The sequence below is a fragment of the Phascolarctos cinereus genome, unplaced genomic scaffold (genome assembly GCF_003287225.1).
Source record: "Phascolarctos cinereus isolate Bilbo 61053 unplaced genomic scaffold, phaCin_HiC Scaffold_5;HRSCAF=322, whole genome shotgun sequence".
In the NCBI taxonomy this organism is placed as follows: domain Eukaryota; kingdom Metazoa; phylum Chordata; class Mammalia; order Diprotodontia; family Phascolarctidae; genus Phascolarctos; species Phascolarctos cinereus.
This window is the reverse complement of record NW_027555958.1, coordinates 234,832,405-234,857,003: the sequence shown is the minus strand read 5'-3', so window position 1 is coordinate 234,857,003 and position 24,599 is coordinate 234,832,405. Positions and strand designations below refer to the sequence as shown.

General features: G+C 40.8%; 1 protein-coding gene across 1 annotated transcript in view; it reads right to left on the bottom strand.

Moving 5' to 3' along the window:
• Positions 1 to 24,599, bottom strand: part of LRFN2 (leucine rich repeat and fibronectin type III domain containing 2) — a 346,234-nt gene that overhangs the window by 111,789 nt on the left and 209,846 nt on the right. Inside the window, exon 3 of the mRNA XM_020999332.2 lies at positions 12,141 to 12,255. The gene's annotated coding sequence lies outside the window, so the exon portion shown is untranslated. The remainder of the gene's footprint in view (positions 1 to 12,140; positions 12,256 to 24,599) is intronic.

The window sequence follows — 24,599 nt, the reverse complement described above, 5'->3', positions numbered from 1 at the left end:
TTGCCTCTTTCTTTAAATTTGTAGGGCAGCCTGGTGTAGCAGGGAGAATATTAACCTTGGAATCAGGAACATTTGTGTTCAGATTCTGCCCCTGACGCTAGCTCCATGGCATAGAATTCAAATCTACAAGGCTCAACACCCAATCCAATACTCTATCCTCCTTTACCATTTTTTTGAATTAATTTAAAACAAAAAGTAGTTTGAGAAAAGCAGACTGGAAAATTGAGCTAGGTTAGATGCCCAGGAAAAGGGCAAATAAGAGAAGATATTGGAGGTTAAGAATGAGGGAAGTTACAACTATGGGGAATCTGATGGGAGTTGTTAGGAGAGCAGATTTGATAATGAACCCCAAAGTGTGGCTCAAAGAAACAACCAGAAATAGCTTTGTCTTCTCTCCCCTCCTTTCTCTTCCCCTTCTCCATAGGCGGAGGAGGGAAGTAGCCCTTTAAGGTTTGAAAAGCAGTTTATATATACTGTTCCCTTTGGTCTTCACAACAAGCTAAATACAAGTATTGTTATTCCCATTTCCCATTGGAGTCACACATGTAGGTAGTGTGGAAGTCAGAATTTGAACCTAGATCTCCTGTATTCAAGTCCTGTTTTCTTTTCTCTATAATGTGGAGGGAGCTGCTAAGGAATTAAAGGGTCAAAGGCTGCATTCCCAAGGCCAAATTCTCAGAGATTTCCTTTCCAGCATTTGGGTAAGGTCATCCCAGGACAGAGAAGGGGGAATAAAAATCATTTCTCCATGTAAAAAGAAAGAAAAAGGATTGTGTATGTGTTGGGGCGAGGTGGGGTTGGAGGATGAAATTGCAAAAATACAGAAAAAAGAGAATACATAAAGCACTAGGGAAGCAGCAGATGAGACCAGGGCAAGCACCTGGACCCTACTTTGGGGGCATTATGCTACCAGTATATTGTCACAGGAGGTTCCTCTGCCAAAGTGCCAGTCAGCAGTAGGATAGCTTTACAGATTATTCAGTCATGACAGCACAATAGTTTTATCAATGAAATCAAGCAGCTGGTCAATTTAGTGAAAAATGAGTGAATGTGGAAGGATCTGGCTCACGGTAGGGGGGCGGAGGTGTCACAGACCCCTGGCACAGGGTCCAGACTCCCCAGAGACTAAAGGATTGAGCCAAGTTTCTGTCGGTGATAATGCCAGAGATGGGAGAAGAGTCCAATAACATGAAAGCTAATTCATTTACATACTCCCCTCTGATTGACTGATCAAGTTCAAGCTGAGCAGAATCAAGAAGCCCTACCCATGATGCCATGAATTTGGGTTCTAGTGGGCCTGGGAATGGGAAGCAGGTAAGAATTCTAGGCTATACACTAATAATCTAGACGCATTCAGTGCCTGGGTCTACAAGTGCATCCCCAAGCTCCATCTTGCATGATCTGTGTCTTCCCTAATGTAGGAAATGCAAATGCACATAACAAATGCCCGATTATCCCAATTACCTTTAATTGTTTGGCTTGTGAAGCAACAGCATTAACAATAGGCAAAGGCTCGATAAGGGAGTACCAGCTTTTAGCAGAACAACCTTTTCCCAGAGTTGAACATAAAAATGAGACAAAGAGGCCACCTCATTCCAGCCTGCTAATGAGCCCACCCCTGTGGCCCTGGGGTAGGTTGGTTGTGACTAGACCATTTGTCTGAATCCTCCCAAGTGGTTCAGGGATGTTGCTCATATGGTGACTCCTTTATACAATGGTCACTAAAGAATGCGTGAAAAAATATGTAAAACCTTTGAAAAGGGAGAAAGGAGAGTGTGTTAACTCTCCTTCTGCATTGACCAAACCCAGTAATAGCCCAGGCTATTCTGAGATATGTATCACTTTCCCCAAGACCTTGAGAACATCTGCTAAAATTTTGTCCCCGAGCAGGCATGTCCTTCATCTCAGTTAAACTTGGAAGGACCGACTTTCCAGGAGTTGGGTAGGAGAAGTAGAGTCCACCATAGACTGGTCCTGCTGGACCCTACTTCTTCAAGACTGGGGATTCACAATAAGTTAGTTTAAAAATAAATCCATTTTTACTCTTCTAAAAAATACATAGCTAGCAGGCTGTTCTCTAAGCTTTCTCCCTTCTCACCAGTTGAGCCAGTCAGTGGTAGAGAGGTGGTGGACATGGGCTGTATGGTAAAAGGAGAACCACTGATTTTCTGTTGCTATAAATCTACCCTTCATTCATCTGGTCAGACAAAAAGTGTTTATTGACCACATAAGATGACAGACATTTTTAGAGCTGGAAATTTGATTTAGGAGATTCCATAGTGGAAGCAGCATGGACGAGTAGATAGGTCACTGGACTCACCTGAGTTCTGGAGCTAACTCTGTCATTCATTAGCCACGTATTCTGGACTAAGTTGTTTCTTTTCTCTGGGTCTAGTTCCTTGTCTGTAAAATGGGTGTCATGTTTTATTTTTTGTTACCTAGCATTTATATGGTGCCTTAAGGTTTACACATCTCTTCACAAACATTAATTCATTTGATCCTGACAACAAACCTTAGGTGTTATTATTATCCCCTTTATAGGTGAGAAAACTGAGGAAGGCAGAGGTTAGATGATTTGTCCAGGGTCACTTAGCCAGTAAGTCCTGAAGTCAGACTTGAATTTAGCTCTTCCTGATCCCAGGTCCAATGCTCTATCCACTGTGCCACCTAGCTGTGCCCTGCTAATTGAAGAATCACAAACTATTAAATAATATATAAATGATTAGTATTAATATATGTTGTCTGCTTCCTTCACTAGATACTCTGGCACATACTAAGTATTTAGAAAATGATTTTTGATTGATTGATGCAGTGCCTACAAGATAGTAAGACATGAATTCTTGAAGAGTTTACTAAGTAGGTGGGTTGACAAAATGCACGAGACAAAAAAAAACCTCTTATACACTGAAAACTATAGAGAATAATGAATGATTTGATACATGAGTGAGTGGAAAATATGCTATCATCGTGCCTAGTATTGACTGGAAGGGAATGCTGTGTAGTGAAAGAATACTAAGCTAGGAATCAAAGGGCATGGGTTTAAGACCCAGCTCTGCCAGTTGCCAATGCCTGGTGGGACTCCAGCTAGGTCATTCAGCCCTCTAGGCATCATAGGTGGTTGTAAACATCAAATGATAAGATGTCTGTGGAAATCCTTTGCAACCACAGCTATATAAATGCCAACTATTATTATTATTCATTGTTAGACTAAACTCAGGCTGCGGTTCTTAAACAGGCAGCAGCAAATTCATTAATTAACGACCTGTTTCAGTTTAGAAAGCTGATTTTGTTAGCTTAAGTAAGACCCCAGGCCTTGCTGAGCCTGCTAATTTTGTTAAAGTACTGACTTGAGCCTGGGGAAAATGCAAAACATATTCAATTCACACACACTGGTGCAATTAAAATATTACATTAGCAGCTTGTTCTGCTAATGGGCAGCATAAACCAGCATAATGAGCTGCTGGTTCAATCCATCAATAAGCATTTATTAAGAACCTACTGTATGCCAGTCATTGTTGTGTTAGCAGCTGGGAACCACAAAGAAAAAAAAATGAATCAGTTACCTCCCCGAGGAGCTTATATTCTACCATGAGGACAACACAGCATGCATAAACATATGTATGAAGTAAGTGAATGCAAGGACATTTGGGGGGAGAAACAATAGTAGCTATGGGGATCACAAAAGTCCTTATGGAAGAAGCAGCTATTGAGTTGATCTTTGAAGGAAACTAGAGATTCTAAGAGGCAAAGGCAGAAATTATTACATGCCAGGTATGGGAGGAAATTTATCAGGTGGAACAAACATGATTAGAGTTGTCTAAGTAAACATAAATTGAGATCTCTTCAGTGAATTTGCCAATGGTTGTTGATTTAAAAATATTGCCAATATCACCTTGAACTTGATCTCTGATCTGGTGAAGGATATGCTATAATTAATTTGAGTGAGACAAGGATATTCAGGGGCAACTATTGTAAAGAGTAAGAAAGCTTTGACCTTGGTGTTTGAAGAAAGAGATGAGCATGAAGAGGAAGAGGAATTCTAGGTGAGGGAAGAGCAGTAACAATAGTACTGAGGGAGGAATGAGCACTAACAGTCTATGGGAGATGAACAGTTTGGTATGGCTGGAACAGGAGGGTCATGGCAGGAAGGAAGGAAAGATGAGATTGGAAAAGAAGGAGGCTGGAGAAATTTGACTGAGAGACATAGATTTGTCACCATCAAACTCTTGGGTGTCATACTTGAGAGCTCAAGTTGCTTAACAGCACGCACAGCTTACAAGACTTCCTTGGGGCACAAACCCAGGAAACTATAGGAGAAGACACATAAGAATTCTCAAACTCTGCAGCTGCCATGCTATGATGTCTGGCGCTCTCTCTCTCTCTCTCTCTGTCTCTCTCTCTGTCTCTCTCTCTCTCTCTCTCTCTCTCTCTGTCTTTTTCTCTGTCTCTGTCATTTTCTCTATCTCTGTCTCTTCCTCTTAAACTCTGTCTCTGTTTCTATCTATGTCTCTGTCTCTATGCTCTCTCTTTCTCTTTCTTTGTCTCTCTGTCCCTCTGTCTCTGTGCCTGTCTGAACATCTCTGTCTCTGCCTCTCTGTGTCTCTGTCTCTCTCTTTCTCTCAAACAAACACAATAAGGTTAAGGAGTGCTAGTCTAAGACATGAGCTGTGAATTTATAGTTTTCCCTCCTTTGGTGTGTTCACAGGAGAAAACACCAGCAAGGGAGAAAGACTGGTGTGCTCCTCAGGGCTGTCGCCCCCAACTGTCACACCCCCAGCTCAGCTGCCCTTCCTTTGTTATGGGAATACTAGATGAAAGTTGAATTTCAATTTTGATAGGCAATAGAGACCTATTCTAGGTGCTTAATTAGGGGCAGGGCATGATGAAAACAGAATCTGAAGAAGACCAGTCTAATGATGGTGTACAAGATAGAATGGAGGGGAGCATTTAGAGGCAGAAAGACCAGCTAGGAGGACATTGTAGTAGTTCAAGTGTGAAGTGATTAGGACCTGTACTAAAGAAATAGCTATGGGTAAAGAGAGAAAATAATGAATCAGAGAAACACTGGGAAGAAAAGATGGACAGGACTTGGTAATTAGATATAGAAGAGGAGACAAAAATTATTCTAAATCTGTGTGGTGTAGTTGACAGTGCTTGCTCAAAGTCAGGGAGACTTATCTTCCTGAGTTCAAATCTGGCCTCAGACAATTACTAGCTGTGTGACCTTGGGTGAGTCACTTAACCTTGTTTGCCTCAGTTTCTTCATATGTAAAAGGAGCTAGAGAAGGAAATGGAAAAGCACTCCTAGTGCCTCTGCCAAACAAACAAACAAACCAACAAAACCAAATGGGGTTCCAAAGAGTCGGACATGAGCAAAACAACCGAACAACAACGAAAATGAACAACAATTTGTAGCCAGGAAGACAAGGGTTTGGAACCTGCACTGGATACTTACTTACCAGTCCTGTGACCATGAGCAAATCATCTAACCTTTCTGACTCTGTTTCCTCATCTGGAAAATGGGAGAAGGTCATTAAAAGTCATTACCTATAGAACCTGCCCCATAAGGTTGTTGTGAGACTCCAATGACATGGCAATACATGAAAAGCATTTTTACAAAACTTAAAATGCCATATAAATGGCAGTTATCATTATGACGAGCTACTTTAGATTTTCCCAAAGCCTTATGATTTCCACCTGGGGTGATTGTGATATTGGAAGTTAGGGGTTGGTGGGTGGTTGCAGGGAAGGGATGACCATTACCGTTCCTTCTGACAATCTCTACAAACCATGGATGAGGAGACATGGTTGTTGTGGCAATGAGACAGGAAATCTACTGGCCATGGTCAAGGGTCATCAGTGGGGAAACTACTGCTTAGAGACCTCTGAAGGCCAGGGAATTGGGTAAATCTCAGGAGCCAAGTCAGAAATGAGGAAATTGGGAAAGACTGTAGGCCCTCGGAAAATAGGGATGGGAGTAATAATGAGCTCAATTTTAGATACAGATATAGAATAAGAGGTATATTAGTATGGTGGCTAGAGTGCTACAGTTAGCATCAGGAGGTCCCAGGCTTGAATCCTGCCTCTGACACTCACTAAATGTTCAATCCTTAATACACCTAATGCCTCAGAGCCTTGGGCAACTCTATAAGACTTCTGGATGATGTTTTAGACTGTTGGCTGAGGGGAGACTTCCTACATACACAAAATCACACATCTTTCATGCACTAATGTACAGAGAACCAGAAGGGACTTTGGACCATTCACTCCAACTTCCTCATTTACAGAGATTGGGGCCACGTCCCAGAAAATGGAAAATGACTTGTTGAAAGAACACATAGCTGGGTAGTGACATAACTGTAACTATCTAGAAGCCAGATCTCCTGATATCTAGACCAGTGTATTTTAAATTTTTCTTTCATTATTATTATGACCCATGTAATTTTACACAATACCACCTTGCTTTCCCATTGAGTTTGAAGTGGTAATAAAGCATTGAAAGAGCCAATGTTTCCACAGCAAAATGCAGATGTCACAATGAGCAATTTTCAATAGCAATTTCGTAGTTTAATAGGTTGGGGGGGGGATAGGCAGTAGTTTTTCATTTTTCTGATCCTTGGACTACCCCATTTGTAAAATGGGGATAAGAATGCTTTGTTCCACCTATGTCACAGGGTTATTTTTGAGGAAAGGGCCTTGTAACCCTTAAAGTACTATAGAAATCAGAATGATTATTGTTGCTGTCCTACTGTCTCAATGGCTTGGGTGAGACAGTCTTATGAAAGGCTATCCTTTCAAAGAGCTCAACTGGCAATAACTCTGTACTCAACCAGAAGAGAAAGCTGAGCCATTACTAAATCCAGACAATCTAGTGTTTGTTAAGGGGACAGTGACAATGGCATAGATAAACAATCCCCAAATGTCAGAATAAGAACAAAACAAAATGGAAAAAAAAACTCTTTTGGCTTTAGGATAATAGTAGTTCATATTTACACAGTAAGGTTGACTGAGTTTGACATTGATGCACATAGCAAACCTGTGAGTTAAGTGCTGCCATTATTATTCCCATTTTACAAATAAGGAAGCTAAGTCTCAGAAAGGGTTAATGACTTGCCTAGGATCATATAGTTAGTGCGTATCTGAGAAAAGACTTGAATGTAGGTCTCGTTGACTCAAAATCCAGTGTTCTATTCATTATATTATGCTTCCTCTCCACACTTAATAGCTGTGTGATATATGGGTAAGTCATTTTACTTGTCTGTGCCTCAGTTTCTTCATCTATAATGAAGGCAATAATATTTTCGATCCCTACCTCATAAAATTGTTGTAAATGAAGTGTTTAATAAATTTGAAGCATATAGAAATTAGATCAGTGATGGTGAAATTGGAAATTGGATGGTGATGGTGATGGTGAGGACAACATGGCTGATGATTTCTTGGGTGTAGAAGGATAGGTGAGTGTTATATTTGGGTCAGACAAATCTTACAAATCCTGATTTTCTGAGTCCACACTGGCTCAGTAATGATGGGAAGTGGTTAAGGAATCAACAAGCTGGGATTACAAAATTTGTTACAGGTAATTAACTGAAAGTTGAATATCCTTCCTTTTCAGGAGGGTCTGTGTTCATCATTAATCCCTCTGTCAGCCAGTCCAGACCTTAGCTCTTCAGAGAGAATCATTGAATGCCCAAGCTGGAGGAAAACTTGGAAGTTAATCATAGGATAATAGATGTAGAGGTGGAAGATCCTAGAGATCACTCAGTCCTACCCCTTCCTTTTACAGATGAGGAAAATGAGGCCAAGATAAGTGAAGTGATTTGCCTCAGGTCATACAGGTACTAATCAAGTCATTAAGAAATCAACACCCATCTAATAAGGGCCTGCTACGCACCAGGCATGGCACTAGGGTTACGATGACAGTAAATGACAGAATTTACTGGCAAGGAAATTCCATTATAATGGAGGAGACAGTAAAGAAATATACCCACTCACATACATACATATGCAGTTCATATATGTATATGAGTGTTTGTATATTATTTATTATATAAATACATTATATAAATTATAAATTCATAAACATCTAAATAAATTATATGGTATATAACTATATTAGATATAATAATGATAGCTGGCATTCATATATCACTTTGAGGTTTCCAAAGTACTTTACAAATATTTTTATCTTTAGGACAAGCCTGAGAGATAGGTGCTACTATTATCCCTATTTTACATATAAGGAAACTAGGGCTGAGGGAGATTAAGTGACTTGCCCAAGGTCACACAGCTAGTAAGTATATGAGGCTGAATTTGAACTGAGGTCTTCCTGACTCCAATTACTCTATCAAGTATGCTACCTGGTTATATGTACAAACAGAATACATATAAAAAGAATTAAGAAAATGCTTAAAAACCAAGTGACAGAGCTAAAACTTGCACCCAGATCTCAAGATTCCTGGCCCAGTTTTCTTTTTTTCCCATAATACTCTGATGTTTCAAGACAAGCTTCAGGAGATAAGAGGGAAGGGTTACTGAGTTTCATGAACTCTATTAAACAGGGATTAAAAGCCTCTCTCTGTCTCTCTCTCTCTCTGTCTCTCTCTCTCTCTCTCTCTCTCTCTCTCTCTCTCTGTCTCTCTCTCTCTCTCTCTCTCTGGCAATCAGGGTTAAGTGACTTGCCAAGGGTTAAGTGACTTGTCACATAGCTACCAAGTGTCTGAGGCCACATTTGAACTCAGGTCCTCCTAACTCCAGGGCCAATGTTCTATCCAGTGTACCACCTAGCTGCCCATATATCTCTTAATAAAATCTACTGCATGGTTTGCTTATTTGGTTCCATAGGCTAAGGACACTCAGCTCCACAAGCTCATTTCCTGCTACTCTCACTCATGCAGCCCAATCCATGTGGAATGAAAGTGAGGGCCCATTGAAGACCTGTCCCACCATTGTGTAGCCCTCAAACAGAGATGCCATTTGCACCCAGACACCATGGTTCTCTAGGAATGCCCGGGAGGCTGTCCAATGCAAATGCATGAACTTAAGATCCAGAGTCTTCTGGACAATTAGTCATCCACTACAGGTCTTCCAGCAAATGCTAGATGACCATTTTTTCAGGGATATTGTGGATAGGATTCTTGTGTAGGTGCTGGTTGGGCTGCATAGCCTCTGAGGTCCTTTCCAACCCTAGAACACTTTGATTCTGTCAGTCTTCTAATGATGAAATGACATGCACCCTCCTCTACCCCATCTTACCCCCTTGCCTGCTCACAGCAACTTCAATACTGACCCTCAGTAAAAATGTGGTCTGGAGAATTTCCCAACTACTTCCCAAGCCATTGAATACTTTCCACAAGCACAGGTGTATTTTTCTAACATTTATGTAATTTGTTCCATAATGCCTGCATAAGAAATAATGGCCACCATTTACATAGAGTTTTAAGGTTTGCAAAATGTTTTACTTTTTTATCTCATTTAGTCCCTCCAACAACCCTGGGAGGTATGTGCTACTATCATGTCCATTTTACAGATGAGGAAACTGAGCAGGAGTGTTCTGGTGAATATTTAATAACCAGCTCTCGGGGGGGAGGGGGAATCTAGGTATGACACATTTTATCAGCATTATCACTTCCTCCATGCCCCATCCCTCATGCTGGGGCCTGGCATTAATCTCTACCAGTAAGGAGAGGGTCCCATATCAATGGGCTTTGGGATTGGAGTTACGTTCACATTTTCTGTATCACTTTAAGTCTAGACAATAAATGAAATGATAATTCAAGCTTTGATTTGCAGCACTTGCCAACACATAAATGATCACACTGAAAATTTAATGATTGACTCTCACCAGCATACCCCTGAAATTGAGAGGATAAGTGACTTATCCAGTATTTGAGACAGAATTCAAACTCAGGGCTTCTGGACTTCAACTCTAACACTCAAATACTCAGGTATTTTGTCACCCAGCTGCCTATGCACACTCTCCAGTCTCACCTTCTCCCCATTCCCTAGGGCCTAGGTGGATACACTTTCCTGTGCCTGTATGAAAATAGTCCATGCCAATGAGCAAAAAGCAAGAAATGACCAAGTAGTTAATCATTAAGACTTGTGACTCTTTCTGGGGGGTAGAGATAACAGGGACTTGAAATCTATCATGATAAAGTGGAAAAGGCACCAGATTTACAATAAGGTGACCCAGGTTATCAACACTAGTCTCTCAGTGACTGATTGTACATTCATAAAACAAGTCAGCTTTTTCCATCTAAATTGGTTGGACTAGAAAATCTTCAAAGGTCCCTTCCAAAGACCTTATGATTTTAGTAAGTCCCTCCTTTATACTCTACATTGAAAATCCAGTATTCTTTCCCTCATGACCCATTTGCCTTCAAACACATAATATCCTTCCCAGAAACAGTCACAGGTCATACAGAACAACCAACCATAGAGCCACCCTTCACTTTGTCCTCCTACACATTGGTGCAGGCTATCTCTTTGTGATCACAGGAAAATATAGCAACTTGAAAAAGTTGGGGGAGAGGAGTAGTGATTAGATGGAGTACTTTTTCTTACTATTTCTGCATCTCTTGCTCTAGCCTGTTTGTCAAAGTTCTAACTCTTATGCCTTGGTCAGCACTTGGTACAGGACCTGGCACATAGTAGGCATTTCATAAATGATCATTGTTCTTTTAGGTTCCTCAGCTCCTCTGCAGTGTTCCATAATCTCATTGCATGCCTACTTAGTCTTTTAAAGTAAAAAGCTACCTTACTACTGTGCGAGGCAGTTCATTGTACAAAGAGCAGACAAAATATTTAATAGTCATACAGCTTTGTCAATGAATCCAGCTCAACTCTGCTTAATGCAAGAATCTGGTTGTTAACATTTCCAACCTCTCTCCCTCATTTTCTACTTCTCTGGCCACCTCCAACAAACCACTTTACTCTTTATGATGGCCCCAGGAGACACCCTGTTCTTTTGTGCTAAGATTTATATAGAAATTGCTCTCCCCAAAGGCATCTGAACCTCAATTCCCCCAATCTGAGAGTTCCTCTGATTTGTGCCAGGCACCATTTTTTAAACATCTTCCTTCCCTAGCCTATTTCTGCCTGAAAGGAATCCCCACTGTGGTTATACCTCACTCTTAACCTGACTTCCCTCTGGATATTCAAGGTCCTAGTGCTTCCTTAAATTCTCTTACCTCTATCCTGGGCCAGCCTATATCTACCATCCTTCTTTAGTAAGTTTCATTTCCTACACAGGGAGTTTTTCCTTAGCATTCCTATCACAATTTCCTCCTCTATAAAGTAAGGAGTCAAAACTACCTAATTTCTAAAATCTCTTTCAACACTAAAACAATGATCCTATAGAGAGAGCATAAGATCATTTGTCAAATCACTAAACCATTCACCCTCAGTTTCTTCATGCATAAAATGGGAATAATAATAGCAACTACCACCTACCTACTAGGGCTGTTGTGAGGATGAAATGAGATAATGTATGTAAAATGCTTTGCAAACTTGCCGAGAAACCTATGCTATGTGCCAGACCCCTTTTTTTTCCCCTTACCAGAAGACATACCCTTTTCTGGACCCCTCCCCACTTAGTTATTTATAACACATTCCATCACTTTTCAAGCAATACTGGCTCATTACCAAAACAAGCATCTCTAAAACCCATTTTAACATTCTCATCATAGGGTAACCTACTTTTTAAAATGTATGACCAAACCAGCATGTAGCAGCATGACTTGAATACGCACATAATTTTAACTCAAATAAATACATAAATTGCAGAAGGAGGGATATCTTTCATCACAGAGGCCTATTCTAGCCTGATCCAACCACAATCAGGCCCTGTACTGGGAACTGAGACTTCTAGGGTCTTCAGAGAGACCAAAGAGCCAAGAGACACCAATCTATTGTGCCTTGAAAAGGCACTTTGGGAGGTGCAGCTCCACTTGAGCAGACAGAGTCCCAGATATAGATGACAGGCCATCTCCATCTTTCCTGCACAGTTACCGGGTAAAGAATCTCAGAGGATCTTGGGATACTTAGTAGACCTAGATGATCGTCTGAGAGGGAGGAATGAGAGAAATGGAATTAAACATGGAAGGAAAGCCAGGGCCAAAGAGTAGAAACAGACCACTCACCCAGAGAAAGAAGGTTGTTATTGCTGGACAAAGCCAGGGAGAGATAGCCCCAGGGCAAAGACTGCCGCAATCATGGTGTGACTCTTCCACCTCTCCTTCCTGTGTAGTATTGTACCTGCAGAGAATGGGAATATTCAGCTTGGAAAAGATGAGGCTAGGCCCTAGAATTTACACAGGGTATAGAACGATAGATTGTGCTATATAGCATGAGGGTTTTTTCTGTTGTTCAGTTGTTTTTCAGTTGCGTCTGACACTTTATGACCCTATTTAGGGTTTTCTTGGCAAAGGTCCTCTAGTGGTTTGCCATTTCCTTCTCCAGCTCATTTTACCGATGAGGAAACTGAGGATTAGGGGTTTAATATGTATTTAATATATCATATTATTTACTTTATTATTATTTATTTTATAATATATTTAATATATAATAATAATATTGATAACAAAAATAATAACTGGAATTGATACCTGTTGACATATTTGAGGTTCCCAAAGTGCTTTGCATGTGTTATTTCATTCGATTTTCACAACAGCACTGTGAGGTAGATGCTATTATTACCCTCATTTTACAGCTGAGGATAAGTGCCTTTCTCAGGGTCACATGGCTAGTTAGCATCTGGGACAGGACGCAAGCTTAGGTCTTCCAAGTCAAACACTGTAGTCACTGTGCCACCTGTTTGTTTGATAAGCAGCCAGGCAAATCAATGATAAGCAGCATTAGCTGCAGCCAGAGCTTACTGAGAAAGGCTGTGTAGATTTTACTTGGTGGGGTCATATTCATAGGAGTGATTGATTTTCTTTGTTTTAGGGATATTGAAAATCTTGTTTTCCCTAGAATCTGAGGGATGGATCAGATGATTTCTCTAGGCCTCATGCCTTGGGAATTTGTGGCCCTGATGCTAAATAATGAACACATTCTAGCGAATTACTCTTCCTTTATCTAAGCCCAGAATTTTTCACCCTCATGTTGCCCCAATACCTCCTATTTATGAACCTGCTTTCCATTTCCATGGAAATAGTGTAGGGACACTGGTTGCATGGATAATAGAAATTCAGAGATACGAAAAATCCTTCTTAAAAGCTTTCTCTATGTCACAAACCACCCAACAGAATAGCTGACTAGGAGCCCAAAGGAGCCTGGGAACCTCTTCTTTCATTCTCCTGCCCAACCCTTATCATGCCAAAGGGTTGACTGGTAGGAAGCAGCCAAAGATTAGGCAGCAAAAGGAAGGAAGAGGAAAGCAATGAGATTTCGACAATCCACAAATGGAAGAATCAGTGTTTCAAATAATTAAGAATTGCCTCAGTGCAGCCCACCTCTGCTCTAAGGAATCTACTTACTAGTCTGATGGAATGAGACACAGTCCCTGCCTTGAGGGATCTCCTATGGAGAAGGCATTTGTAACTTCCCAATAAACATTAAGGTTCCCTGTGGAACAGTGTGGGCATCACCATGGCTGGAGGCAGAAGGTTGGACTTTATATGACTGTAGTTTGGGTTGATCGGGACAGAATAATTCCCTTTGGCTTTATTTTTCCTATTTTATGCTTAAAGAACAATCTCTTCCAGGAAGTAATGCTATAGAAAATACCATTCTTTTACCCAAACAATCAAACTTTGTCAAAGATGTTGACTTTCATCCACCTGAAGCTGTTAACCTCCTCCTTAGAAGGCCTCCTCTCCAATTATCTCTGCAAGAAACTTTCCCATTCCTTTTCCTCCCCACCCATGCAAGAAAAGTGGAAATCATCCGGGGCCCTGGAGACAAGCAGTAGAGTGTGGTGGAAAGTGTTCTTTAGGGAAAAAAAAGTTATGCTAATTCTGGATTCTAATTCTTACTCTGTCACTAAGTTGTATTAGTAACACAGCAACACTCTTTGGGCCCAGATTCCTCATCTATGTGGTAGGATATGGTCCATGCAAGGGGTTCTTCAACTTTTATTGTACCATGGACCATATTGGCAGTCTGGTGAAGCCTATGGACCTTTTCTCTGAATGTTTTTAAATACATAAAATAAAATACATAGGATTATAAGGGAAAACATGGGCAGTTGGGTGGCACAGTGGATAGAGTGCCAGCCCTAGAGTCAGGAAGGCTCATCTTCCTGAGTTCAAATCAGGCCTCAGACATTTACTAACTGTGTGACCCATATTTGCCTCAGTTTCCTCATCTGTAAAATGAGCTGGAGAAGGAAATGGCAAAACCACTCCAGTATCTTTGCCAAGAAAACCCCAAATGGGGTCATGAAGAGTCAGACATGACTGAAATGACTGAAGAACAACAAAAAAACTTTAAGGCACCTAGCACAGGGCCTGGCACAGGATGCCTGCTTAAGAAATCACTCATTTATTCATCCATGTTGTCTCTTCCGTTAGAATGTGAGCTCCTTGAGGGCAGGGATTGATTTTGTCTCTCTTTGAATCCCCAGTGCTTAATGCAGTGCCCAGCACAAACTAGGCACTTAATGCTTGTAGACTGGTTGTATAAATGCTGGCTATTATTATATTCTAAGGTCCCTTCTAGCTGTGACATTTTATGTTATTTGTTCTTACATTCTATATACTAAGGTCCTTCTTAGTTCTGACTCTACAGTCTATGATTCTAAGTCATTTATGACAGCATCAGATTCCTTCCAGCCAGAGACAGGAGGAGCACCTGTCAAATGGTTTGAAATGTTTCCAATTAACCAGCAATTAGGAAGCATGTCTTCTACCTGTTCCTAAGGGACTTCTGGATGGGAGCAGACACTTCCCTGGAAACTCCCAAGACAGCAGATGGCAGTTCCCAATCATGCTTTCCCTTCCTCTACACTTTCCACCCTACCCCCATTCCTTTCCCAATTCAAAATCCCTCACTCCCCAGCACAGGAGGCCACTCCTCGGCCATCCCTGCATCTGCTGCTCTTCTCACTGGAGCTGCATCAACATATGTGCCTATTCGGCTGGGGGCCAGAATCGTGATGAGGAAAGGAGAGCAGAGAGGGGGAGATCAGGAGAGGGGACAGATTGGGGAGGGCTGGCTCACTGGTGAGGACTGTCTATAAACATCAAATGTTAGAGCAGGAATATCCTTTAGAAACCATCCAATCCAACCTGCTTATTTTATACATGAGAAGGTGGAGGTTCAGAGAGAGAGGTAGTGCCTGGTCAGATGACATCTAGTCCATCACATTCAGATTTAAGAGGGGCATTGACAAATGGGGGAAGATGTGTAGGACTACGACAAATCTGGAAAGTGGCGGTACAAAAGACTATAGGGATAGGATATAATCTTTGCCTTCAAATATTGGAAGTATTCAAGGAAAAGCTACATGGCCATCTGACATTTATGGCTACTGTAAAGAGAATTCCAGAATTCCATACAAGGTTTTGCTGAGATCTCTTCTAAGAACACAGGAGGCATTTAATAAATGTTTCGTGAAGAAATACATAAGACCAAAAGCCACTCCCTAATAGATAGGTGGTCAAAAGAGATGAGCACACATTTTTCAAATGAACAATTGTAAATTATTAACAACCATATGAAAGAATACTCCAAATTGCCTGGTCCTCAGGCCCTAGGACACCCAGAACCTATCCAAGATGCCTGGGATGAGGGAAGGTTTGCCACCACCACCACCACCAGGGACAATCTCCTTTCTTCCCTTCCCTCTTCTTCTTCCCTTTCTCCCTCCCTGACTCTAGCCATCCAAGAATCCATCTGGGATGCTTGACTACTTACACATTTGACTACTGATAAAACTCATATGTGCATCCTAAGGTCCTCTAGGCTTTACCATCTGTCCTGACTGTAAACCTTCAAGACCTCCAGCTTTGCCATCTGACACATTAATATGAACTAAGAGCTCCCTGGGCTTTGCCAAGCATAGCCAGCATCTAATGAATGCTTCTACATTCATTCATTTTACTTCATTTCTTTTATAATAAGAAGAATGAAAATCAAAACAACTCTGAAGTTTCACTTCAGAAGGAGCAAAGTGGCAAAGTTGAAAAAAAAACATGGGAATGGTCAATGTTGATGGGGTCATGTAAAGATAGGTATAGCAATGCATTGTTGGTAGAGCGGCAGATTGGTACAACCAATCTGGAAAGCAATTTGAAATTTGTGCAAAATGACTAAAACATCTATACCATTTGACTTAAAAATTCTACTGCGAAGCATAAACCCCAAGGAAGTCAATGACAAAAAGAAAGACCCTCATATCCTTAGAGCAGCACTTTTTGTGATAGAAAAGAATTTGAAGCAGAGCAGATGCCCACCTATTGGAGAATGACTAAACATTATGTGGTACATGAATGTAATGGAGTATTACTGTAGGATAAGAAACAAATATAGTAGATACAGAGATGTATGGAAAAGACTATGCAAACTCATGCAAAGTAAAATAAGAAGAACCAGGAAAGTGATAAACACAAAGTAAATGGAAAGAACAGCAAAAAAAAGAAAAAAGAAAAAAGAAACAGAATGAGTGAAACTTATAATGGCCAAGCTTGGCTCCAAAGAAGACGCATGAGATGATACCTCTCTGTGCTCCTTTTCAGAAGTTGGGGCCATGGGTAGAGGATTTGTTATTTAGTAGTTTTAGTTGTGTCTGACTCTTTGTGACTCCATTTGGGGTTTCCTTGGCAAAGATACTGGGGTGGTTTGTCCTTTCCTTCTACAATTCATTTTACAGATGAGAAAACTGAGGCAAAAAAGGGTAAGTGATTTACCCAGGGTCACATAGCTGCTAAGTATGTGAGGCCTGATTTGAATTCAGGTCTCCCTGACTCCAGGCCTAGCACTCAACTTCACCACCTAGCTACCCATGGGCAGGGGATACTGTATATAATATTGTACATTTTTATTATGTTACAAAGTTTTATGGAACTTTAATTTTCTTTGTTCTTTTCTTCATACTTAAAGGGATAGTATTCTGGGAAGGGGAGGGATAAGGAATGAAATGGGAAATAAAGATGATATAAAAAGAAGATAAAATGAAAGATTATTTAATTTTTTAAAAAAGAAATGCTTGTTGATTGATTGCTTTGCTGAAGATCACACAGCTAGGTGGTTCCAGAGCTAGGTCCAGAGCCCAGTTCTACCTGTTCAGAGCTCTTTTCATAATAACATAAATGTAGAATCATGGGATCACAGATATAAAACTGGATGAGACCTGAGAGGCTGTCTTAAACAGGGCTTCTTAAACTTTCTATCCACAATCTCTTTTTGCATTTCAGCAGTGGTCATTGGTATCACGTGGTATGTCGGCATGAAAAGTGCACATGCTTTGTGTTCAGAACCAAGGCTGCAGTGAAGTTGCACAATGGAACATGGGCAAGCACTGCCAGAAACACCTCAGATTCATGACACGCTTGATATTTAATTAATTTTTGGTTGTTACATGTTCAGAAACCTTAATGTTGCCAAATTTTTCATGACCCTATATGGAGTCATGACCCACGGTTTAAGAAGTGCTGGTCTAGACCAATGTCATTGTTTTAAAGATGGGGAAATTATGGCACTCCTCCCCTCCCCTCTCTTTTGCTTATTTTTCTTGTATCTGAGGACTGGGTGTCTCTATTTTTTTCAGGCTGGAAGTCCAGAGGCCATTTTAGGGCCTGAGTCTACCACTGATCAGCACAGTACATTTAGCCTGCTCTATTTCCCATATTGTCTCATTCATCCCTCTTTAGGCAGCCCTGCCTCCCTATCCCCCATCCTGAGGGTTCACCATATTGATGCTAGACTTAGTGTGGACACCTAACTTATCCAGCTCACTGTAGCTCAGAATTCTTGATTTGAAGCATTAGCTTTGGGTTCCCAAGTGGCAGTTTACAGGATAATGTCACCATACCTGGTGCTGTGTATTTTCAAAGATACCATTGAGGCGCCAACTTCTTGGTCTTCATGGGAGAAAATTGTTCCAATCAGGACACTCAAGAAAATGTTGGTTTCTTGGGTTTATGAATGGATTCTGGATACCATATGATCATAGAATCACAGATTCAGACCTAAAAGGGACTTTACAGATCAAATCTACCCCTTTTATTTTATAGATGAGGGAACTGAAACCCAGTAAACTAAATAACTTGCTCCTGATCACATAGCTGGCAAGCATCCAAGGCAGGATTTTAATCCAGTTCTTCCCGACTTAAGTACAATACTCTGTTATGCCACACTTCCTTTACCAATGGATGACAGTGATCACTAAGTTAAAGGAGCTACCAGAGACAAAAAAAGCCTGGATCCCCTGCTCCTGGTTTGAATTTTCCCATGACACATATCCCCACCTTCTGAGTGGAGGCTTCCAGAGCAACTTAAAGGCACTAATACATAGGGGGCTTCTGATGATACACAATTATGGTAAATATAAGTTTGCATGTATATTTGTACATAATGCAGAATCATTCTTTTTTTGAAGTTTATTAATTAATTAATTTTTTATTTTTTAACATTCACTTCCATAAGATTTTGAGTTCCCCAAATTTTCTCCCCATCTCATCCCTCCTCCCACCCCAAGACAGCTTGCATTCTGAATACCCCTTCCTTTAATCTACCCTCCTTTCTATCTTCCCCCATCCTCTCTTATCCCCTTCCCTTTCTATTTTCCTGTAGGGCAGGATAGATTTCTATACCCCATTGCCTGTATGTCTTATTTCCCAGTTGCATGTGAAAACAATTTTTAGCATTTGTTTTTAAAACTTTGGGTTCCAAATTTTCTCCCTTCCTCCCTCCCCACCTACCCTCATTAAGAAGGCAAGCGACTCAATACAGGTTATACCAGAATCATTCTTACACAAAGGCACATGCAGATAGATACATCATATCTACAGACACATATCATTCCTGGTTTGCTACTTATTCTGCAAATAAATATTCTCCAAATTTGATGAGATCAAAGGACATAGAGCTCAAAGGAACCTTATGGACTATCAAGTTGAAATCCCTAATTTTACAGATGTGGAAACTGAGGTCCACTGAGGTTCAATGATTTACCCAGCATTTAGGTATTAAGTGGTAGGCTGGAATATAAACCCACATTTTCTGATTTCAAAGTCAGTAATTATTCCACTGTGTTAGGCTGGTTCCTTCCAGGACTAAAATGCTATGATCCTCTGAGCGCCAACACAGACATACTCATAAGTGCACATATACAGTCATAAAAACTAAACACTGGTTATATCCCCTGGGGCTCGAGGAAATTTGGTTGCAAGCCTAATAAAAATTAAGTGTGAGAAATGGAATACTCATAGTCTCTCTATCTTCCTTCCCACCTCTTCCTTTTCCTTGCCTGCTTTTCCCTTTCCTTCCACCTATCATTTAGGGAAAAGGGAGCAGTGGGTTGCCTGATCCTGAAGGTGAATGGCACTTAATTTAGCATGCATAGGAAGCAAGGTAATTTGCAAAAACAATTACTTTTAAGTGTTGGGATAATCAATGGAGTCCCACCTTGACAGGTGACTTAGATTTAAACCCAGGTCCTCTGACTACAGAAACAGCTCTCTTTCACTTGAACCACATTGCCTCTTTCTTCTCTTTTCTTAGCCTCACATTTCTAATTTCTGGTAGTCATTCAAGTTCAGTCTGCTTCAGTTTCCTTAACTGTAAAATGGGGTTAATAATATCACTTACCTCTCAAGGTGTTTCTGAGGATTAAATCAGATAATATTTGTAAAGTACTTACCACAGTGCCTGGAACAGAATAGATGCTTCATAAATGCATGTTTTATCTCTCTTTCCCTCCTTCAGTTCTTCCCTCTGTCCTTCCTTTCCTCCCTCCCTTCTTCCCTTCCTTCCTTCCTTCCTTCCTTCCTTCCTTCCTTCCTTCCTTCCTTCCTTCCTTCCTTCCTTCCTTCCTTCCTTCCTTCCCTTCCTTCCTTTTCTTTGAACTTCTTCCCTTTCCCTGACCACCTCACCTTTTTTTCTTGCCTCTCTCCTTTCTTCTCTACCTCAGGTTTCCATAGTACTCTCTGGTACCCACTAGTCTACTCATCAAAGCAACTGGCTGATTAAATCAGTTCAGTGACAATGTCAGGCTCATTGAGAAAATCAGCAATCTCCTGCTGTTTAGCAACGCACAGGAGATCAGCCCAGAAAGTTCAGAATGACTGAACTTTCCTTTTTTTATTAAGCTATGTTGGCATCATGAAGATCTAGTAAAAATGTGTTTATACTGTGGTGGGTAATGCTGAGAGGGGAGGAAAGAGGAAGATGAGGGGATAGAAGAACTGAAAGACATAGCACCAAGAGGAGATAAAGGAGGAATGGGGTGGGACGTGACATAATATTACAAATTTCGAGATGAAAAGAACCTGAGAAGTTCTGAGGTCTCTCATTTTGCAGATGAGGAAGCTAAGACCCAGAGAGGGGACATGATTTATCCAAATTCAAATGGTAGCAAATAATAGAGCCAGGATTTGAACGTAGGTCCTCTGACTCCCCTACATTTTGCAAACAAAGGAACCGGGCAATGAGGCCAGTGATATCAAGAGGAGAGGTTGGGGTTATGGAGGCAAGGATCTAGAGAGGAGAAGAAGGAGTTGTGGGGCAATTATACCAAGGCGGGGAATTGAAATGAGTGCCAAAGATGAGAAGAGGAGGGAGAGGAAAGAAAAGAGTAGAAATAAGAGGGGAAATTGGTGGAGCAGGAGAAAGTGATACATAAAGGAAGAGTTGGAGTACTTGGCACAGTAATACTAAGGGGAGATGGAGGATTAGGGGATAGTTATATAGAGAAGAATGAGGAAAAATTAGAGAGCTGGGATGGGGCAAAGTAGGTGCTGAGGAAATCTGTAAGCCAATAAAAAATCATGACAAAGGATGGGTAGGGTGGGAGGGGAAGTCTAATGACATTTGAAAACCTTTTGCAAGATGTGGTTATGTCTCTGTTTTACATTCATTCATACAGCACAATTCTGCTAAGAAGCTACAATACCCTTCCAGTCACTGCCTGGGAAAGGGAGGCTGGGATGGGTTGATACATTCATGCAGAGCCCCTCCTCCTGGTGCTAGTGTTATTACAAATCACTTTAAAAGCCGCATCCTGTGGTTCTGGGGAACTCATCAGGAGCTCAGAATGTGGCATTGCTTGTCACAACAAAATCATTCTGTCCCCCTCAGTCTCTCCCCCGTCTGTGGTAGCTTCACCCATCACCCAGGTATCCCGGCACTCTGACAGGCAGGAACAATTCCATTTCCTCAAACGGGTTTTTCATTTGCTCAGAACTTTTTTCAAGCATCTTTCCCTTTGGCCTGCAATCTCTCTCCTTTCAACCTGGCATTTCTCTCTCACGGTCACATTGCTGGCTATATCTGCAAATGGCTTTTTAAGCACCTGTGTCCATTGCTGTTCTGGGAGCTAAATTCCTTCCCTTTTCCTGTCAATCCTTAGAATAGTGGATTTAGATCTGGAAGGGATTTTAGAGACCCTCCAGGCCAACCTCCTTATTTTACAGGTTAGAGAACTGAGGTCAAAAGAAGTGATATGACTTGCCCAAGAATCACACAAATAGTAAGCATCTGTGTAATGTGTATGTATGCAATATGCATCTATCACACATACATACACACAAATACAGACCCATACATATATTCCTATAGGCACAGGCATAGGCATAGGCAATAGGAAGGAAGGAAGGAAACATTTATAAACACCTACTTTGTGCCAGGTACTATTCCAAGGACTTCAGAATATTATTTAATTTGATCCTCACAATAATCCTGGGAGGTAGGTGCTTATTACTACCTCTCTCTTTTTTTTTTTTTACAGTTGAGGAAACTGAGGGATACAGCAGTTAAATGACTTGCCCAGGGTCACACAATTAGTAATTATCTGAGGGCAATATTTTAACTTAGTACTCTATCCACCATGACACCTAACTGCTTCTAATAGGACAGGGATAGGACCTATGATTTCCCAACGTAGGGAATTACTTACCCTAGTTGATATAGAAGGAGATGTGGAAACTCCCTTTACTGATACAGGTTGGTACCTTCCCTGCAACTTATAGTCATAGAGAAGTTTCTATAGTAGTTCTGCAAGTTAAATGTCTTGACCAAAGTCACACAGTCAATATATATAAGGGGTGAAACTTGAACTCAGATCTTGGCTTCAAAGCCAACTGTCTGTCCACTATGCTACACTGCCTCTCTGAAAATCCTGGCAATAAGAATACTAGCTAACATTTACAAAGTGCTTTTAGGCTTGTAAAACACTCTCTATATACTATTTCCTTTTAATTCTTCTATGTAAGAACCTTTCAAATACTATGTTTATTTCTCTATGTATAGATGCACATATCTATGTATGCATAGGTATTTGGAGCTAGACTCAGTATTTGAAGGGCTGCCTGTCAGTGAGAAAAAGTTTTCAATTCGTTGGTGCTTGGTCACAGAGGTCCTATCTAGAAACAATGGGTGATAGGTTACAAAGAGACAAATTAGCCTTGATGTCAGGAAGTGCCTCCTCCATTCCAATTACCTCATCCCCACCTCAGCCCACTCCACTCTGCCAACCTCTTGGCTTCATCCTCTTCAAAACCCTAATTAAAATTTCTTCCTCAAGGAAGTCTCTCCTAATTGCCTCTCTGAACCTCAACCTCCCCTTCCCCCCTCCCCCCTCAGCCCAATTCATTCTTCTCGGGTTCTCTTAAAACTCACAGAGGCATTTTGTCCTATACTCATTTGCACTTGGGCTGGCTTCTTTGTAGGCATTCGTCAGATCTGAAGCTGAACTCATCTCTCCTCCAAAATCCATTCTCCATGAACTCTGTTTAGATTGATGGCACCGCCATTCTCCCAATTACTCAAGCTCAAAACCTCTGCACCAAATTTGAGCCCTCTCTATTCTTCATAGTCCACATCCCGTCTGTCTTCAAGTCCCATCATTCTCTCTCTGCAGGGTCTCTCACAGCTGTTCCTTCCTTTCTACTCACATTTGTAACCATTCCAATCCAATCCCTCACTACCTCTTTCCTAGACTATTATTTAAAAAATAAAATTAAATATTTCAAAGTAAGTTCTGATGATACCTTACAGATCTACCATCAGTTATTTCTGAGAGGTATTGTGGCCAGAGCATTGGCCTCAAAGCCAGAGAGACCTGGGTTCAAGTGCTGCCCCTGAAAAATACCGGCTATATGATCTTGGGTAAAGCACTTAGCTTCTTGGATCTCTGGGCAACTCTCTAAGACTCAAAGGTGTCAGCCTGTATTGGTAGAGAGAATTTCCTAATCTGAAAGTTTCTTATGCCAGAGATGGGCCAAATTCTGAGCTATGCTTTTTTTTTTCTTTTAACATTTTGAAATATAATAAAATTTTAACAATGTAAAAACCATCCTTAGCTCACAGGCATACAAAAAAAGGTGGTGAGCCAAAGTTTGCAGATTCCTATTCCTGCCCTAATGAAATTACAGATCCAGTCCAAATCTCTATTTCTGGATATCCTCAGACTTAGGAGTGGGCCCTCCATTTTGACAAAGAAAACCAGTCAAGCAAAAACAACTGATAGAGTGACCATTTCTGATAGCACAAATAACATTCTGTCCCCATAGACTCTCATCTCTCTGCTGTGAGGAGAGAGACATGCTTCATTATCTTCTTTCTTGGACCAAGATTATCATGACAGTAACTGAGAATTCAGCTGCTTTTAAAATTAGTGTTTTTCATTTACATTATTGTACTCATGTACATTGTTCTGCTGGTTCAGCTTATTTCAGTCTGTATCAGTTCACAAAGATTTTTTTTACATGTTTTTATTTTTTTCTGAATTCTTTAATGTCATAATTTCTTACTGCACAATAATATTCCATTATATCTGCAGTAGCTTTCTGACTAATCCTTCCAGCTTCATTCTTTTCCCCTTCAATCAGGCTTTCACAGATTAGTTCTTTATGCAGAGATCTAACCATATCTCTCCACTGCTCAAAATCCCTCAGTACCTCCCTATTGCCTTCTAGAAGGGTAGGGAGTTCAGATTCTTTTACCTATCAATGTAGTTCATTTATAATCTGGTGCCAGCCTAACTCATACCACTCCCTAACACGTACCTTATACTCCAGACAAAGAAGATTACTAATAAGTTCTGTAATTTCTCTCATTCTTTCCCATTAATGGTTATTGAGATGGCACTCATTCCTAATGATCATAATTGTACCTACTTCCCAGGGTTGTTGTGAAGATCAAATATTTGTAAAGGACCTAGCACAGTGCTTGACCCATGCCCAGTAGAAGACCAAAAGATATGGAGGATTACTATAAGGAAGTACCTTTCCCACCCCAGACTGGGTGAGTGTACCTTATACATGTAACTGGACAACCTGGGGTAGTTACAGTTTTACTATTCATCTGTCAATTCCTATAAAATCTCACATGATTCCCCACCCCCCACCCCTAACTGAGCTGAAAGGAATGGATCTCTCTTGCCTAGAATTACTCATAGCACTTTGTACCTTATGAACTCTTCATGAAATGTACTCTTG